This window comes from Benincasa hispida, chromosome 1 (assembly GCF_027475165.1).
Source record: "Benincasa hispida cultivar pf3 chromosome 1, pf3_genome.v1.1, whole genome shotgun sequence".
NCBI classification, from domain to species: Eukaryota; Viridiplantae; Streptophyta; class Magnoliopsida; order Cucurbitales; family Cucurbitaceae; genus Benincasa; species Benincasa hispida.
This window is the reverse complement of record NC_143478.1, coordinates 42,627,723-42,634,778: the sequence shown is the minus strand read 5'-3', so window position 1 is coordinate 42,634,778 and position 7,056 is coordinate 42,627,723. Positions and strand designations below refer to the sequence as shown.

Below are 7,056 nucleotides of genomic sequence, written 5' to 3'. Positions count from 1 at the left end.
ATTTTCTCAAAGATTAGAGATGGAACTGGTACTATGTCTCTGTCTTTGACCTCTCGATTGAGCAGTCATTTTTCGTATCTGTGGTGCGCCCTATCACCCTAAATCTAAGCGATGGAAGCACCACTATCTTTGTATGCTTTTGCCATCTGGCGTATTCCCGTTACCATTGAAACAGTGGTTAGCATTTCCAGATTTGGGAGTGTTAACGTCGGGTGTCATACAGGCATGAATTCTTTATAGGGCTAAGTAGCGCCTTCGCTTTGTTTGTAATGAAAAGGTCTTCGGACATTTTATCCTGTTTAAGGGGAGGACTTTCTTGATCGCCTCATTCTTCCCTTCCATCCAGGGGTTAGTGGCTAAAGTCTCTCCGATGGTACGCTGAGGTTAGAGTAAATTACGATGTGTCGCTCGAGGTCTCTCGAGCCCCCTGTTGTACCAATGTCTATATTCCGTTCTAGGAATAAGGTAATGATCCTCTGGTATGGAGTTTCGTTTTATTGTTACGACAGGCTGATAGCAGTGCCCGCTCCCTTGTGTTTGAGGGAGTTGGTGCGACGAAGTAGGTGCGGGTGAGGCATTCGACTTCGCGTGGCTTTGATACCGGACAGAAGAAAGAGACAGAATAATAACATTGAAATAGCTTACGGGGTGTTTTTCCTAATTTATTCTTATTCCTCAGTTTAAGCTAGCGATGGGGAAAGGCTAGGTAGCTGGCTTTCTTGGGATTGCTCGCTGGTTGACTATGACGATTGCCCTCACTCTCAAACCGCTTCCAATAAGATTTTTTTCAACATTCCCCCCGTGACGCTCCCAAACCGATCGCTATCGTTTTCTTTCTTTCTTCAAGTCGTCGAATTGTTATAGAATGCCTTTATATCAAGTATAGTTCATAGGATGAAGTGGGATGAAGCCTTAGTGGATATAGCGTCTATGCCGGGAATGTGGCTCGGGTGTAGTAGGTCCGGACGTCTAGCATGAAGCAGCCTTCTCTGGTGGCGGCACTATACCGTCAGTATAGTATCTCTGACACTACCAATATATATAAAACGTAGTTAGCAGAGGTCAGTCTGTCTGGCGTTCCCTCTCGTAAAGGCGACTTTGGCATCGGCTCTCTCTCGTTAGGTAATTACCGAGGCGAAAGCTGCTCTCTCGGAAGTTCGTTTCCCCGCCATCTTAGTGGGACTAGTATAATAAAATTTCACTTGAACTGCCAAGACTCGAATTTTCTTTTTTGTAGTAACGCCCTTAACGAATTACGTTTAACATCCCTTTATGACTTTCCCGCGAGCCCAAAGAAGAAAAAGAATGGACTAAAGCGAGGAGTTCATTGGTCATGCATAGTGAAGGGGGATGGGGGTCAACCTCTTTCATGACCCATGGCCTTTCTCCTTTATTAGTGTATAAGAGTGTCACTTGGTTAGCATTTCTATCATCCATGTTGTAGGGTTAGCTTTTCGATAGGGAAACTGGGGAGTTGGCTGTAGTTGAGACACATTTTTCGTCTCAACGAGATGGATGGATTTATTCGAGATGGTTAACCACTTTTTTAACCGTAAGAGGGAGGTCATTCAGAACCCGCTGGCTCTAGAACCGGTGGAAGTTCCCCACGCCGACCCCAAACGTGAAGCACTTCGAAGTGCCATTCACACTTTGATTCCTTAGCAAGTTCGGGAACATTGTGAGAAGAAGGAAGGGTGGCGTTCACTTTCCGGAAATGGCAGAAATTGATTCCAGTGTCGCAGAGAACATTATGTCTCGCGATCTGGAAATATCTGTGTAGATGGATACTGAACCCTTCCGTAGATGGGTGGAGGAGAGAAAGAAGAACCCTAATCTCTTAAAATCCCTCATTAGGGAGTCTGTCGCTTTCTTTCATAACAGAGCCGAGAATAACAGCTGGCATAGTTGTCTCTCGCATGCAAGCAAGGAGATGCTGCTGCTGGATGTCACGGTTCTGGGGCGCCATGATCCTTTTCTCTGGAACAATCGAGGGCACTGCCTTCCTTCTGCTTTCATAGGTAAGGACTTCATCAATCATCGCTCAGTGAGCTATTTATTGCCGCCCATAGCGCTTCACTTGCACGGCAGCGCCACGCCTGGTAGAGCTATCGCGCGCGGGCAAAGGAGATGCATTTTTTGTACTGGTAGTACTGGACAAGCTCAGAGGGAATAATATCTTTCTTATTTCTGCCTTTCTTTCCTATGACGACTAGGAATAGGAAAATCAAAAATTTCACTTCGAATTCCGGACCTCAAAATCCTATTGCTCATGGTGTTTCACGATCAGTATTGGAAATGAACGGAGAAGTGGTGGAACGTTCGGAACCACATATTGGATTACTCCAATGAGACACGAAGCCGCTGACACCGAGTAGTGGAATTTGAATAGCCAGTAAATGCGTGATCAAGTCGGATAGCATTTCTCTACGCGTTGATCCGACCTATCTTATGCAATTTCTAGTTTGCTCGAGTTACCTTGCAAAAAAGGGTTATTTCAAACACCATCTACTCTACACACCAACAAAGACCTATAGCGTCTTCTTTGTGCTTGGAATTAGTACATAGAGCGGCTATGAGTAGGAGCTTGAAGCCTACCCGCAGTTGATGGTCTTGTTGGAATATGCGCTGTTATCGACTCCGATGCTATTTCATCCGTTTTCGATTGTTTAAGTCCTTACCGGGCGAAAGGCATAAAAGAAAGAATGAATAGCAGGCGCAAGCTCAAGGCGAGACAGAACAAAGAGTACAGTAAGCGATCGAAAGCTGGATTCACAGGCAAACCAGACTGACTTACCACAGACAGTAGGGCAAATAATTTCTTTTATAAAAGGTTTGAAGACGCCCTATAGGAAGAGCAGGAGGAGGACGTTGATCGAGCTTTTCTATGCCTAGTCCCAGTTTCGGTTAAAGACCCAGAGTGGGCTACAGATCTATACCAAGCCCGTTACGCCATAATTCAATGAGGTTGATCCCGAAGTTATGTTCGAGACCGTATAGCAGTATTCTCTATTTATTCACCCCAAGAATGAACGAGACTTTGTTTCACGGGATGGATTTCATTAACACGTCTCGACCAGAAATGGTCTTCGCAAGCATACCATTTTCTGTTCAAGAATCGGTAGCGGTTTTAAGGAAGACTACCGAGCTCCACGATAAGATAAGCACCTATCATCTCTATGCGAATTCTGACTTTAGCTTTTCATCTTTGATTAGTATTAGCGAAAGCTCGTTCGACTTAATATAATAATAGCTGTCTTACTCGACTTGCTTACTAGCTGCCTTTCTGACTAATATCATAATTGGACTTGTGAATTTCGAGTTCTAAACTGAGTACACTAGGAGAACTTTTCCTCTTGTTTCCTTTTTATGAACACGGAATGATCAACATTCCTTCTCTGGAAACCCATCGATCTTCGTCATAACCAAACTTCATATCTCGAACCAAGCCCGAGGAGCCGATGAGAGATATATATGAGACCATATATCGCCTTTTTTCACCTGAAAACTTTCCCTTCCTCCCCCTGAGCTTGAAACCCTGGTGGAGGACGAATAGAAATTCATGGAGGTCTCCATGAAGAAAGGCCTTTTTGACATCGAGCTGATGCAGTGACCAAGATCTGTTAGCTGCAACTAACAGAATGACTCGTATGGAATTTTTTTTTAGTTTGGCCACAGGAGCAAACGTCTCGAGATAATCGATGCCATAGGTTTGTGTGAAACCTTTCACCACAAGGCATCTCGATAGAGCCATCAGCTTTGTGTTTCAGGGTATATACCCACCCGCAAGCCAACCGTACGTTTGCCTCTTGGTAATGTGATCAATTCCCAAGTGTTGTTCTTCTTTAGAGCCTCCAATTCTTCTATTATATCTTTCTTCCACTGAGGATGATTGAGGGCTTCTATCAAGAGGGTATTTTATCGCTGAAACGAAAGCTTTCAAGTCAGACCATAGAAAATCAGTCTTGAACTCTAGAATTGAAATCCTGAAATCCTGTTTCACTACTGAAAGACTGAAATTAGCCGAGATCATAGAACTATTTATGAGGATGTGACTATAGTAAAAAATAGGAGAATAAAAAAAGAACACGTTGGTAGGGTTTATAGCAAGACCTGGAAGGAGTATCTGAAACACGTAGAGACTATTCTAGAAGCTCTGCGTGAGCACCAGCTTCAAGCCCATACAGAGTTGTGGAATTTCAACCAGATTTGGAGGATGGAGGATGCTGATTTGAATGGGGAGCCTTAAAATTAGATCTATTCGGCTTTCGCAGGTAGGCAGCTTTCCAGCCCATCTTTATATGTTCATTTTGATGAAACTCATGCTAAACTAATAAAGAAAGAAGAGAAATAACTTGGAGTTGGCGCCTACATAACAGGTTGCTTGCTTACCAAGCCATCCTGCTTCACTCCTCCAGTTCGATTATGATTCTTGACTTTACTTATTATTATAAAAACGACTCACTATCAAAATGAAAGACGATCGATTATCTACCCAAGAAGATAGAGAGTCCCACATATGAGAAAAGGTCACAAATAGAGTTAAACCAAGTAACATTGCAAAGGCATAATGATAGTAGGGTCGGGATATCCCCGCCCTCCGAACCGGACGTGAAGGTCTCCCCTCATCTGGCTCTCTACAGGGGAATCTACTCTCACTGCTTCCCCTAATATCCTCCCTTTATCACATCATGAGGGTTTACAAGAGATCCTAGAGGCTCGCTCGGAAAGGCTGCTATACCATACCTTTGGACTCAACTCCACTGACGTAGTCACTAGACTCACTATAGTAGTCCGTCCGGCTGCTCTTGCTGAAATCATTACTCTGAATTCTCCCGTGCTCTAGCAATTGCGCTCCCTAGACCACTACAATGTAGTTAGGTAGGGGAAATCAATCCGTAATGACGGGAATCTAGGAATGAATGGGGATCCCTATCAATATCAAAATGAAGAATATTTAGAGTTTTCTCCCTTTCTCTCACTCAATAGATGTATCTGGTCTGATACGGCTTAGTAAAGCAATACGAGACAATGAAATGCAATGGGATGGATGGTAAAGGGCTGCTTGCGCCCAAAAGCGATGATTCACTTGTCCCCTTGTCCATAGGGACCTCGTGGCATACAACCAAAACGACTCCCACTAGATAGCCGCCCCTTTCTCTCTTTTTACAGCCTCATGGATGGACGAAAGAAGGGAAGTTACAGAACGGGGTTGTGAAGGCTCGCGAAGTAGACAGCAAACAACAGCTTTTCAGCCCCTTAACCTTGTATATTATTCTAGCACTAGGCTAGCACGCTTCTTTCTCTAATAAGAAGGTCAGCTTTGAAGCTATCTGCTATACTATACTAGTTGTAGGGCGGTGGGAGCTTTAATAATGAAATATCAAGTAAAGGGGACTCCATCATGATCTTACAAATCTAAAGATCTCAAAATAGAAGAACGAGCTCTTTTGCTCGCCCCTATCTCTAAGGGGGCGTAAGCACTTCACTTGATAGGGGATGGGATTCATTCACTTGCATTACTGCTAGCACTACAAAAAGCTCTAGTCTTAACGCCTTTACTACTGTTGTGCAGCCTTTCCTCGGGTTCGTAGAGTCGGGTTTCCCGTTTACCCACAATGGAGGAGCCGCCCTTACCAGGCAGGCGACCACGGGTCATAACGCACTCTTCGCACAACAAGTCCACTTTGAAGTTGACTTATTCGCTCGGCCAATCGTCGAAATGTGTACGAGATACCATAGGGGCCCAATATCTCAATAGCACCTTTGACTAAAGCTTCGAATGAGAATGAATATCTGAAACGCAGAAACGATCTGACTAGAAAGTGATTCAAAACTTGATCGAAGAACCAGCGTTTATTGAAGAAGCTATAGATTCGATTACAAAAAGTACTAGTTTGAAAGGCTCGTTGGAATTGATCTGCTACGGGATTTACATTATACGCAACAGAAGCACCTGAAGTACTAAACAAAATAGGTATTAGTTTGGTAATGGTTGAAGCAGCAAACTCGGATTCGGCAAGAATCTCATTTTTTGGTAGTACGAAGGGGGAATTGGCCCAAAAATTGGATAGGGGTCAAGACGCAGTCGGGCGCCGGCGGCTGACTCAAGTGCCCCCCAAACCGCGCAAAATGGTCGCCTATTACATGGCTCACTAACTCTGCTTGGGGTGGGGGTACCTATTATTCGTCGGCAGTCCGATGCACCCCTACTTAAAGGATGCTGCTTAATTACGAAGGAAATTCTTTCTTCATCGTGTGAGTTCCCTTTCGTTAAGTGCATCGAGCCAGAAGTGGACATCATCATCATCTGCAGACAAATCCATATCCTGTTTCATCATTAGCTTAGCTAAAGTGGAATAGTATGACAGGCTTTCCGGAAAATGAAACGAAACCCGCTTGATCGATATGAAAAACATGCGCTCAAAAAGACCTCCTACACCCCCCTCACCAAGTGATCAAGTTTAGTCAGAATTTGCTCTAGAAGTTGCTCCCGCTCCGGACTGACTTCCTGGAGAGATAGGATTGGGCAATTCCGCCGGTTCTGGAGCTGACCTTCTTATTAGAGAAAGAGGAAAGGGCTTTTTTTTATAGAGGTTGAGTAAGGGGGGCGGAGCTTGAGGCTTCTCAGCTGCAGGAACAGGGAACGAATCCTCCAAAAATGGAATGATTTCGCAATGACTACCACAATCAAGCCGCCCCCTCATCACTGACCGCTATTTTTTCTTGGGGGGAGTTCACAATGTTTTTTCTGGCGTTCCTTTCTATTGATGAAGAGGTGACCTCGTGCTCTTCAAGAAATGAAGGCAAAGGCCCCCCCGAGCCCGAGTTTACCGGGGTTCTTAGAGGGGCACCCAATCAAGGCCGCCACCCTCGCCCTTTAGAGATAGGGACGCAACAAAAAGTCTTCAAAAAAAGGCGCTGTTGGAGAATGAAAAAAAAACTTTCTCAACAAGAATGCATCAACAAAACTACCCTTCCATATAGATCGTCGTCGCATGAACTTTGTCAAGAAATTCCGGGACTTCCTATTGATCTTGATTAGTTCCAGCTTGTTGA

General features: G+C 44.4%; 1 pseudogene; it reads right to left on the bottom strand.

Annotated features, from left to right (window-relative positions):
- Positions 1–3,364: 3,364 nt before the first annotated feature.
- On the bottom strand, positions 3,365–6,424 carry LOC150038458 (uncharacterized; annotated as a pseudogene).
- Positions 6,425–7,056: the final 632 nt, after the last annotated feature.